General features: G+C 36.9%; 1 pseudogene; it reads left to right on the top strand.

The window, feature by feature from the left end:
- LOC141424980 (neurotrypsin-like) overlaps positions 1-13,353 on the top strand; it is a 71,876-nt pseudogene that overhangs the window by 10,721 nt on the left and 47,802 nt on the right.

Here is a 13,353-nt window from a genome sequence, read left to right as displayed (position 1 = left end):
CAGCTCAGTGGAGTCATATGTAAGAGGACTTGAATTTCCAGGGTTATTCAATTATAACAAACCACACTGCTGAGTGGCTATTATCTTAAGACTAATATTAGGCAATGTTTTCAAAACTAGCATCTTTTTGAAATTCTGGACATATACTTTAGAATTTTTATGATTATTGTTTGAGGTTAAAATTGGAAAATGTACTTATTGTTCTCTAGTGGATGAACAAATCAAATAGAAGGAAGATATAATGTAGCTAATTACAGCTGATTTATAAGCAAGAGCATCTAACTTTGTTTCTGTTTCTTATGGATGACCTCATGTGAAGATGGAAGGTAATATATAATAAGAACTTCATATGTGATGTAATCTAATATTTGACTGCAAGATCTGATACTAGTCATTCTCTTCTGCTGTCTCTCTTTAAAAATTATAATTGGACTCTGTGCCTAGATAAAAAGAGAAAGTATAAGGGTTAGGGATGTAGCTCAGTGGTAAGTGTTTGCCTAATATGCACAAGGCCCTAAGTTCAATCCCAGAACCATCAAAAAGAAGAAAAGAGAGAAGGAGAGAGAAAATATAATTAGCACTGATCTCAGGTTGTTAATTTAAAAAAATACAGTGTGCTCAATCCTCATTTGAAGAAAGAAGCATACTGTGCACACACGGGAGGCTGAATCAGCCCTACTGAATGCCTTTCCACTTAGGGTAAAAATCAGGTGAACCCAGGACTGGCTTAGTATGTTCACTTAACTATGTGCTGTTATAGGGCTTGGGATTCTTTTCTACTTTAGGGGTATTATGACTTTGTGGTGGGAAAAGTGAGTTTGATAAATGTAATACATCATATTAACAGAAGCAAAGACAAAAACCATTTGATCATCTCAATAGATGTAGAGAAAGCCTTTGGTAAAAATCAATACCATTTCATGATAAAAGTTCCAATGAAACTAGGAATGAAACATAATAAAGGATATATATGACAAACCTATAGCCAACATCATACTTAGTGGGGAAAAACTGAAACCATCTTCCCTAAAGTCAGGAATGAGACAAATGTGCCCACTCTCTCTACTCCTATTCAACATAGTTTTAGAATTCCTAGCCAGAACAATAAGACAGGAAGAAGAAATAAAAAGAATGCAAATAGGTAAGGAAGAACTCAAACTATCCCTCTTTGCAGATGACATGATCTTCTACCTAAAAGACCTGAAAAATTCCACCAAAAAAACTCCTAGACACCATAAACAGCTTCAGCAAAGTAGCAGGACACAAAGTCAACTTACAAAAATCAGTAGCCTTTCTATACACCAACAAAGAACAGTTTGAGAAAGAATATAGGAAAATAATTCCATTTACAATTGCTTCCAAAAAATCAAATACCTAGGAATAAACTTAACAAAAGATGTGAATGACATCTATAAGAACTACAAACCACTGAAGAAAGAAATTGAAGAAAACTTCAGAATATGAAAAGATCTCCCATGCTCATGGATTGGTGAAGTCAACATAGTAAAAATGGCTATTTTACCAAAAGCAGTCTACACGTTTAATGCAATTCCCATCAAAATCCCAATGACACTCATCACAAAGATAGAAAAATCAACCCTATAGGTTTCTGGAAGCACCAAAGACATCAAATAGCTAAGGCAATACTGAGCAAAAAGAGTAATGCTGGAGGTATCACACAATACCCATCTTCAAACTATACCACAGAGCCATAGCAATAAAAAAAAAAAAACATGGTACTGGCACAAAAACAGATATGAAGACCAGTGGGACAGAATATAAATCCATGCAACTACACCCACCTAATTTTTGACAAAGTTGCCAAAAACAAAGGATAGAGAAAATACAGCCTCCAATAAATGTTGCTGGGAAAACTGGATATCTGCTTGCAGAAAACTGAAACTAGATCCATGTTTATCATCTTGTACAAGTGTCAACTCAAAGTGGATTAAAGACCTTAATACAAGACCTGAAACCTTGAAGCTAGTACAGGAAAGAGCAGGGAATACATTGGAAGCAGTAGACACAAGCAAGGACTTCCTCAATAGAACTCAAGTGGCTCAGCAACTAAGAGAAAGGATGGACAAATGATACTACATGAAATTACAAAGCTTCTGCACAACATAAGAAATGGTTTCTAAATTGAAGAGGCCATCCACAGAATGGGAGAAAAATCTTTGCTATCTATACATCTACCAAGGGATTGATAACCAGAATATACAGGGAGCTCAAAAAAACTATACTCCCCCAAAAATCAATGACCCAAAGAAGTAATGGGCAAATGAATTGGACAGAGTCTTTTCAAAGGAAGACCAAATGGCTAAAAAACACATGAAGATATGCTCAACATCCCTGGCCATAAAGGCAATGCAGATCAAAACCACACTAAGATTCCACCTCATTCCTGTTAGAATAGCTACTATCAAGAACACAAACGACAACAAATGTTGGCGAGGATGCGGGGTGCAGGGAGAAAGGAACCCTCTTACACTGCTGGTGGGAGTGTAAGCTAGTACAACCACTATGGAACACAATATGGATGCTTCTTAAAAATCTAAAAAAAGACCTGCCATAAGATACAGCAACACCATTTCTAGGGATACACCTGAAGGATTGTGAGTCAGTTTACAACAAAAGCACTGTACACCCATGTTTAGTGCAGCGCTATTCACAATAGTTAAGCTATGGAAGCAGCCAAGATGCCCCACTACTGAAGAATGATTAAGAAAATGTGGTGTTTATATGCAATGGAATTTTACTTAGCCATAAAGAAGAATGAAATTTTGTTATTTGCAGGTAAATGGATGGAACTGGAAAACATTATCTAACATGAAGTTAGCGAGACTCAGAAGGCCAAAAGCTGCAGGTTCTCTCTAATATGTGTAATATAGACCTAACACAAATGCAGCAATATTGTGAAACACTGGCCACACTAAGGGGAGATCATGCATGGGAAGGTATGGAAACTAAGAACTTGAATAGGGTTCAAGGATACTATACAAGAATGACTATAAAAATAATCTGACTGAAACTACCACGAGAAAGGGATTAAGGTAGAATGAAGAAAATAAAAGGAGATAAACCATTTGGGGTTATAATACATACATATGTGAAAATATCACAAGGAAACTTCCTGTGTAGCTACCTTTATCTCAAATAAGCTAAAATGTCATGTTTTTTGTTTTATCTTTTTTCTTCTATAAAATCAGAAAACAAGAGGGTGGAACAAGCCCTGCTGGGGGGAAGGAGGGACTGGCACCAGTGGAAGCGGGGAGGTGTTTGGAAATGGGGGTAGGAGGGTGAATATGGTGCAAAAAATATGTAGATATGTATGTAAATGCAAAAATGATACCTGCTGAAACTATTCCAGGAATGGGGAGTGGGGGGTTGGGGCTGAAGGAGAATGGTAGAGGAGGTGAATTCATGTATGATATATTTGGTACATTGTTAAGAACTTGTGTAAATGCCATAATGTACCCCCACACATCAAAATAATAAAATAAAAAAAAGTGAGTTTGAAGGCACAGGGGAGATGAAGGTTGGGGCACAGTCTATAACAGCCCCCAGGATGATCCTGATGTATCAGTTACTTGTCAATAGCTGCAATTGGTGTGAGTTCACCCACATCTGACCCAATCAGTTTGCTAAGACAGTTGTGTACTGCTTGATGACATTTTTGTCCACATATGAGATGGTGGTCCCTTAAGATTATAATGGAACTGAAAAATCCCTCTCACCTAGTAATTTCATTTTGCCTTTCTCATGTTAATCTGCTGAGATGCACAAATACTACCATGTTACAGTTGCTTACAGTATTCAGAACAGTAACATGCTGTGTAGGTTTATAGAGCAATAGGCCGTACCATAAATATTAGGTGTGTTCTAGGCAGCCATTCTTCCTTCCTTATTGTTACTTTGCTCATTCTCTCTTTTCACAAAAGAGCTGGAAAGAGAGGTCCCCAAATGGAAGAAACCAATTTTTCCCCACACACAAATGTACTTCACACATTACCACCTCTGGTGAACTAGGAAATGGGCTGATTGTCATGGGCAAAACCTTAAAGAATCTTTTGATCATTGTTTTTAACAAAATAATTGTTTAGGCCTAGGAAGCAAGTCATTTACTCTGTGAATTATGATATCTGTGCAGTTCTTAGTTGCTATCATTTGCTTTTAGCTTTCTACTTTCAGCCTCCCACAAATCCCATTTCTTGGTATGTGAAAGAGACAATGTTTCCTGTGCTGTCATCACCTGATGAGTAAAGGGTTATGTCCAGGACTTAGGTTCCTGCAGTGAGAAGGTCCTGTGGGAGGTGACTCCTTCTGTCAGCCTCCCCAGTAGCTAGGATTGTAGGTTTGAGCCATGGTACCTGGGTTATATGCACTGTCTTTAAAATGAACCAGTGTAGCTGGTAGCTGGAGGCTCACATCCTTGATGCTAGCTTCTCAGGAGGCAAAGATCAGGAAGATTGTGGTTCGAAGCCAGCCCTGGGAAAATAGTTTTCCAGACCCTATCTTGAAAATACCCAACACACACGCGTGCACACGCGCACACACACACACACACACAAACACACACACACACACACACACACACACACACACACACACACTCACAAAAGAATTGGCTAGTGGAGTGGCTCAAGAGCTCCTGCCTAGCAAGCATGAGGCCCTGAGTTCAAATCCTAGTACTGTAAAATGGACCACTATTTACTTACTCCCACCAGTTCCAACATTTTTATGTTTTTCACCATAGGATTTTTCCAGGAGCAGAAGGCTCCATTTTGGAATAAAAGGTTTTATTCTTGTTCTTCTTATTGTTCCTTTTTTGCATCTTATGTTTTTCTTAAGTACACATATCATGTGTTTTTCTTGGCCTTTGTTTTCAGAAAGCATGGAAGCTATCTTATTATGAAAAGTACAGGTCTAAAAGCTGGAAAAGGCTTTGCAGCTTGCAAATATTTTGGATTAATAATCAATGAGTGTTAATAGGTAGAATGATGATTCAAGTGAAGAGGTTGAACTTCAATTTGCCAAATTCCTTCTGTCTCCCCACTGGGAAGATGGAGATTGAGTTCTTAATAAAGACAAATCTTGAAGGCCTAAGATTTGTTCAGACTTTAGGTTCTATTAGAGCAGCAAATAAGGTTAATTTACTATATTAAAATTAATTATTTTTCTTTAATGGGAGTTGGTAAAAAGTAGTGAAAGAGTAAGGGAGGTCAGGGCCTATGAAGTGTATGGTGCTTGTAAATGTTCATTGCTGATTTCATCAGTGAATATTTCATCCTACAAACAGTCAATGGTGGGTGGGCAAGCCTTAAAGAATGCTTATTTGAGGCATTCTCCTTTGAGGGCCAGCCAATGTAATAAATTTGTATGTTGGGTGTCAGTGACTTCCTTATGTACATACCCACATGTGCTTTCTCTACCCTGAAAATCAGAAAAGAATACAATATCCTATGAGACACAAAGAGAACAAGAACGATAGCATAGTTGTAGTTACCAGTCTTTTGACTGACCACAGGCTCTGAACTATCATCCAGCAAACATAAACTTCAAGTAAGTCCATCTGATTGCTTATATCATCTTCTGGTGACTATTGTTTTTATATACAAGAATTGCACAATAATTGCACAGCTATGGTGCTGTGAAGATACATTCTTATTTTGGATAGCTCCCAAATGTTCACTGTTTGCTTGATGAAAGCTGTAGAGGTAGACAATTATAGAGATTACCATATTAATCATATAATTTTGGAATCTTTTTAACATTTAATATCAATTTGTACACATCAGAGTTTACCTATAAAAATATGTGGAATAGAAGAGCTAAAAGAGGATCCCATCTGCATGTTATTATTTTATTAATCAGTGTCACAGTCTTGCCAGCACAATTCTATATAAAAGATATTTTTAAATGCTAATGGGTCTTCTCTATGTATTACTGTTCTTGGATGTAATAATAATCCATTTGAAAAGGGTAATCCAAAATATTGGAGTAGGAAAAAGTCTTCAACCATGCTGACTTCTCTTTTTACACATTAGGAGACACAGCCTTAGAGGGACTTACAGCTCAGTGTGATTGTTAGCTGAGTCCAGACCAGCATCCAAGCCTCACTGGCCCTGGTGACACACTTCTTGTACAAAACCACACAGACTCCCCTTTTACACCAATAACTTCATCATTTTCTTCCAGATCAGTCTTATATAGTGAAAGCTCATACAAATATCTATTCAAGATTGATCACAAAGTTACTATTTAATCAATCCAATTCTAATCTGATGTTTTTATTCCCTTGAAATTTATATAATCTAGTGCTTTTTCCATTCCTTCCTTCCCATCCATCTTTATTGATTTCTCCCATCTTTAAAAATCCAAATACTCTGGTCAAAAAATTTTGCTTACACTTGATAAATCTGTATTTCCAGAAGAAAAAGAATAGTAAAATAAGCCCTGTTTTCTGGATGGGCCCTTATTTCCATTTATTGGAGCAATATCTGTTGCCAAGGAGATGAAGAAAATATATTGCTTTGTGAAGAAGACATCTGGCAGGGCAGGTTGTGTCCTCAGGAGATGGCAGCTGCTGTCATGTGTAGCTTTTGCCATGGATCAAAAAATTCTTTTGTTTTAGTTTCATGATTCCAAATGATAAAAGTGCTCTAGTTAAATCATTCCCTTAATGAGTTTAAGTGCAGAAATAAATTTAAATCATCATATTTCATCATTCAATGACATAATCTTCAGGACAGGAGGTGCAGTTCAGTGGTAGTGCACTTGCCTATCATGTGTGAGACCCTGGGTTCAATAACCAGTATGGAAAAAAAGAAGAAAGACAGTCTTCAACATGAGTGCATCTAACTCTTTGAATTTTATTTGGTTTTCAAATAGTAAGTTTTGTTACAGAAATATTTCATACTGGATAAGTAACACTTGTTTTGGAAATGGGAAATCATAATGGAAACAAAATGAGAAATCGTTATCTTGAAGCCAAATACAAAATACAACTTTATGTAACAGAGTATGATCATGTATCAGTGTTCTTTGATTGTAACATTCCCTAAAAATGGATTGTTAGCTTCTTATAGACTCCTTACTAGGTGTGTGGTAATTAACAGTATGGTTTAAGTACAAAATATTTATTTATATGTTCATATAAACATATGCAGAGGAATGAACAGCTATTCTTTAAGTTGGTACATGGGTTTTTCTGGGGAGCACAGTTATTGTTATAGACCACAGTCCGAGGTTATCACATCTTACAGTGCTGCATTTTGTATTTTCCATGGAGACAGCAGCATGACCAGATGTCCCAGGACTTGACATGCTAGTGGGCAGCTCAGGAAGTGGTTTTTGTTTGAGCACAGTTATCTGGAAGGTGGGAGTGGGATGGTATAAAAAAAGCTCCCACCACAAGACAAACAGAGACCATGTAAGAATTTGTCTTAGGGCACAGTGACAGAACTTTAATACATTTTTTTAATTTGGGAACTATACTTAGTGTCTTGTCATCTTGTCATCTTGTAGCTTTCCCAGTACTTAGGAGGTAGAGCGTGTACAAGGGTTGGACATAGGAACTAGCAGCAATGTAAATGAAAACGTGGAGAGTTTTATTTATCTATAAAGTAAAATATGAGTCAATTCCTTTACTAAATTTCCTTTCAAACATTTTTTGTGTGTTTGTTAAGAAAATGAGTATACTATCTCAGTTTTATCCTTGTGGTTTTCTATGTTTTCTACATTTTAACAACCAGGAAAAAGAACATGTTTTAAAATAAAGTATGACATAATTGTAAAATGAAAGGTAATATGTCAAAAAGGCTTTAAGTTCTAGGTGATTTGAAATTTCCTCTCAAACAAATTTTTTTATTATCTCCAAGATTACCATTGTGAAGAAAAAGAAAGAAAAAATACATTTTCTATCATTTTTCTGTATATTCCAAATTTTAAAGGAAATATACACATCATATATAAACATCATAACGAGAATTGTGTGTCATCATTCAGTCATATACCTCAAGTCCGTTTTTATCCTTTTACAAATTGTAAGCATGAGTTATATAAGTAAACTATAGTATAAATATCAGTATGTAAGTATATGCAAATATTTATCCATTTGAATTTCTGTTGTAATACTTAAATATGATATTTAAATTTAACTATGAATATCCAGATGTCACTTACTGACAACCACTCACACTGTGGAGAATTAGAAGCATATTTCATATGGGTAAATGATTAGCAAAATATGCACGACCCAACCTGTTCATTTTTACCATATTACATCCTTTAGTCCAGCAAAATCAGGCTGCCTTATTGTTTCCCAAACATGTTCAACTTTTGCTTCTTCTTTTTTTTTTTTTTTTTTTTGGTAGCACTGGGATTTGAACTCAGGGGCTCATGTTTTCTATGCAGGCTTTCTACTGTTTGAACCACTCCACCGACCCTTTTTTGTGTTGGGTATTTTTGAGATAGGGTCTTGCGAACTATTTGTCTGGGCAGAGATCCTTCTGATCTCTGCCTCCCAAATAGCTAGGATTATAGGCGTGGGACACCAGTACCCAGATTGGTTCTATTCTTTTGTTCAAACTATTCATTTTGCTGGAACACACTTCCTCCTCTCTGACTTCCAAAATCCCCCTGTCCATCTTTTTCCAAGGGATTCCCTAATGACCTCCAACTACTATAAGCTCCTTTGTTTCTAAACTACAGCAGTTTTTTTTGTTTGTTTGTTTTGTTTTGTTTTGATAGTCTCCTATCTTTACTCATTTAATCCACATCCTTAGGCAATAAACTTCTTGAGGACAGGCTCTGTCTAGTACACCTAGAGTGACCTAGGGGTGTTCATTGCAACACCTTATATCTGAAGATGGTTAACATCTGTTTGTTAACCTGAATTGAATGCATAGACCTTGTGTATTATTTTTCCTTGTTTGAGGTATCCTTGTAGGTTTTTAGCATCACTTGCCAAATCAGCTAGTCAACAAATGCTTATTACATGCCTTCTGTATTCTAGGTGCCTGAAATACAAAGGTAAGAAGGATAGGCAGTATTTTTGTCTATTCTAGCCAAGAGGGATAATTTCATGCAAATAATGAGTGACAGTTTTAGATAAAGTAAATACTGTGAGGAAGACAGAATTAGGCAATATGGTGGGAAGTGCCTTAGGAAGTTCAGATTTAGCTAAGGCAATCAGGTCAGGCCTACTGAGAAGAGACCTTTCAGAGTTAAGCACCACATGCGGAGAAGGCAACTGTGTCAGCATCTGTGGGACTTTATTTCAAGCAGAAGCACAGCAAGAACAGGACTCTGAGGTGAGAACCAATGTGAAGAATTGTGGGGACAGAAGGCTGAGGATGTTGTAGTCCAGCATGGAGACAGAGAAGTTTGGGGACTGACAAGGGCTGGATCAGACCACTGCAGACTATGGGAGCGTAGCCATCACTGGTGGTTCTTTAACAGAGGAAATGAATTTGAACTGATTCATGCCCAAAAGAATTTTCAATATTGTATTTCAGAAATCCAGGCCATAATATCCACCAACTTGTTGTAATGACTTCAATGGTAATTTTGTCTTGGTTTCTACAAATATAAAAATAATTCTGTACTGTAAATAGCTAGGTTATAGACACAAGTACCATTCTTAATAATTACATATTTGGTTCCTGGGCACTGATGGCTCATGCCTATAATCCTAGCAACTTGGGAGACTAGATTGGAAGGATCTTGGGTCGAGGCCAACTTGGACAAATAGTTCCTGAGACCCCATTTCCAAAATAACCAGAGAAAAATGGACTGGAGGTGTGGCTTAAGTGATAGAGCACCTGTGTTATACGTGCAAAGCCTTGAATTTAAAACCCAGTCCTACCAAATAGGTATATAAATAAATAATATGTTGGTAATGCCCAAGTTGCTTTAAATAAAATAAAAAATCAATGCGTGTACTACACCACTGTAAAACATTAATCATGTTTCCAGTAATCTGCAGTTTTTTGCAAATCTTTTCTAGTTTCTGAGGTTGTTGTAGAAAAGTGAATTTAGCCTATTTCCTCTGAAGGGCTTTTTGTATGAAAATAATTTGATTTGCAGTACCGTAATATATATTAGATATACATGTGTATGTTCATACCACTTGTTTGGCTTAATAAATATTAGGGGTTGATGCAAAACCAGGTTTAACCTGTTTTAAATTTACCACTGCACAGGTCCAGCATTGCCTGTCATTCACCTTGCTGGTGGGAGCAGCTGGTGTGAAGATCGAGTGGAGCTGTACCATGCTGGCCAGTGGGGGACCATCTGTGACAACCAATGGGATGATGCAGATGCAAATGAAGCTGCAGGCAGCTGGGCCTCAGGTTTGTTTTTACTGCTCTTATTTTGTTTAAGTTTTGAATCTATTTTTTTCCATACCCAAAGGCAGGTGCTGTTTGTTTAAGTTTCACATTTCCTTGAACATGTAGAAAAAAACTACCTTTTGATCTTTGTACTGTAGGCTGCAGGCTACCAGAAGAGAACTATGTAAGTTTACCCAACCTGTGTCTGAAGAAGAGTGATTTTATGTCACTAAGAAGCTTTTACTACTTTTTATATTGTTCCCAGGTAATGATCAGCACTGTGAATCACATCAACTTAATCTGTTAGCTTATAACTGAAGCTTAACTCCTTAACTCCCAAATAATGCCTCAACTTTTGAACTTGCTTCCTTATTTGTTAGGTGCATGCTTAAAACAGAGGATGTTTTACTAATGTATGCAGCAAGTAATTTCCATGTAAGAAGTGGAAATGAAAGCTATGCAACAAAGAGAGCAGTGTGAAAATCAGCATCCCATGTGGTCTTAGTAGTAACTATTGGACTGCTGTTATAACTTCATATTTCCTAATCCCTTCCTTTTGTGATGCTGAACACTGGCATAGCAAGACTAAAAGTTAATCTAAAATTATATTAAGGGTCTTTTAAAAGCTACTATTTTAACTTCAAATTTAAAAAATACTCCATTTAGTCCTTTGTGGGAGGCCCCTTGCAATGAGAGCTTCCCTATGCACATATCATTTTGTCCAAATAACCTTTTACCTGACCCCTGAGTGTTGATCCATTCATCAGTTGTAGGTAGGGCACCTAGGCTGTTTCATAGTTTGAATAATGCTGTAGTAAACATGGGTGTGCAAGTGTCTTTATTGTATCCTGACTTGCATTCTTTCAGATATATGCTTAGGAGTGGTATTGCTGAATCATGTGGTAGTTCTAATTTTAGTTTTTTGAGGAACCTCATACTGTTTTCTATAGTGGTTGTACTAATTTACATTCTAACAACAGTGCATAAGGATTCCTTTTTATCCTCACCAGCATTTATTGTTGTTTGTGTTCTTGGTGGTTGCTGTTCCAACAGGAGTGAGGGGGAATCTTAATGTGGTTTTATTTGCATTTCCTTTATGGCCAGGGATGTTGAGCAGTTCCTCATGTGTTTTTTGGCCATTTGTACTTTCTTTGAAAAATTTCTGTTCAGTTCATTTGCCCACTTCTTCATTGATTCATTGATTCATTAGGAGTTTAGTTTTTTGAGCTCTTCATAAATGCTTGGTTATTAACCACTTGTCAGACATATAGCTGGCAAAGACTTTCTCCCATTCTGTGGGCTGTCTCTTCAGTCTGTGCCTGTTTTCTTTGCTGGACAAAAGGTTTTTAGTTTCAGGTAGTCCATTTGTCATTCTTTCTCTTAGTTGCTGAGCCATTTGGTGTTCCATTTAGGAAGTTATTGCCTTTGCCTATATATCGCAGTGTGTTCCTACTCTTTCCTGGACTAGGTTCAAAATTTTAGGCCTTAAATTAAGGTCCTTGATCCACTTTGATTTGATATTTGTACAGGATGAAAGATATGAATCTAGTTTTAGTCTTCCACGTGCCAATATCCAGTTTTCTCAGCAACATTCATTAAAGAGGTTGTTTTTTCTCTATTGTACATTTTGTGCACTTTTGTCAAAAATCAGGTGGCTGTTGCTACATGGATTTATGTTCGTTTATGTCCTCTTTGAGGTCATTTAGCTGTTTCTATGCCTTTTGAGCTTTTTATCCATATTCTCTTGGAATTTATTGCCTTGTTTTCGTGTTGTCTTTAAACTCATTAAACATTCTTATCATCATTCTTTTGAACTCTGAATCTGAGTTTTCATCTCCTTCACTATCCACCAGATTCTCTATTGGGTGGTTGTTGACCTTTTGAAGAGTCATATTCCCCTGCCTTTTTAAATTTCTCATTCTGATATTTTGAGATTTGCTCATGTGTTGTCGATTAGTCAGTTGAGAGTTTTAGTTGCCTGATATCTTTCCCTTGACTTTATTTCTATGTTCTGGCTGGATTGGTTGTTTGCTATGTTTTGTATGGTTTTTGTTCACCGACCTGAATGGTTGTAGGCACCACTCTCTGGTATGGAAGGGACTCAGATCAGTGGGAATCTGGCTGGTGCTGAGGGTGGCAGGCAGCAATTGTTCGCTTTCTCTGCAGTCTGGAATTTCCCAGGCTCTTATAGGGCTCACAACCCTGTGTGTTGATTTTTAGGATCTTTCATGGTTTCTGAACTGGAGGTTACTCTGGTAAGAAAAAAGTCACAACTGCTCTTTCCAGTAGTTCTCTTGGAGGCACAGCAAGTTACTGGTGGCTCCTGTTCACCTAGGTTAGATTTGCACTTTAAAAGGCTTATTCAAAGGATGGTCATTGTAGATGTGGTCTGCCTATATATTGGCAACCTCTTATTTAGCAAGCTACTCAGACCACCTCCTCTTGCTGCCATGAACCTAACATTATCTTTCAGGCTTATGAGAGTGTGGTGTTCTGGCGTCTCTCAGCAATTTGCCATCTTGGCCTCTTCTTGGTCTTCATTCTTTCAAGAATGCTTTTATCAAAGTTTTCATGTACTGGTATTGGAGTCAGCATGGCATAAGGTTGTGGACATGGTTTGAACTTACAACGACCTCGATCCAGTCCTTGTTTTGGAGTTAAAAAAATAATAAAAATAATAAAGACATCTCTATTAACAGCTTTCTCATCTATAGCATATTTCCTAATTTATAGGGTTTAGTTAGCACACACAGTATGTATACAATATATGTTGGCTGTCAAGTTCAGTCAGTCTAATTAGGAACAGTTTATTTAAAAGATGTTATTAAACATTCAAAGTATACTGAACATTTGGTGTTGAGATCATCAAACACCACTCCTCTATTCAGCACTTTTATTAGTTAGCTGCATGATTTTTATATTTTAAAAACACTCTAATGTGTATGTCTATATTCACTGAGTTATCAATTATGTGTCTTCAGTGGTTGCTAATTGATTTTCATGTTAGTTACTAAGAAAC

The sequence above is a fragment of the Castor canadensis genome, chromosome 1 (genome assembly GCF_047511655.1).
Source record: "Castor canadensis chromosome 1, mCasCan1.hap1v2, whole genome shotgun sequence".
NCBI lineage: Eukaryota > Metazoa > Chordata > Mammalia > Rodentia > Castoridae > Castor > Castor canadensis.
The sequence above is the reverse complement of the archived record's forward strand: the minus strand, read 5'-3'. Positions and strand labels throughout refer to the sequence as shown.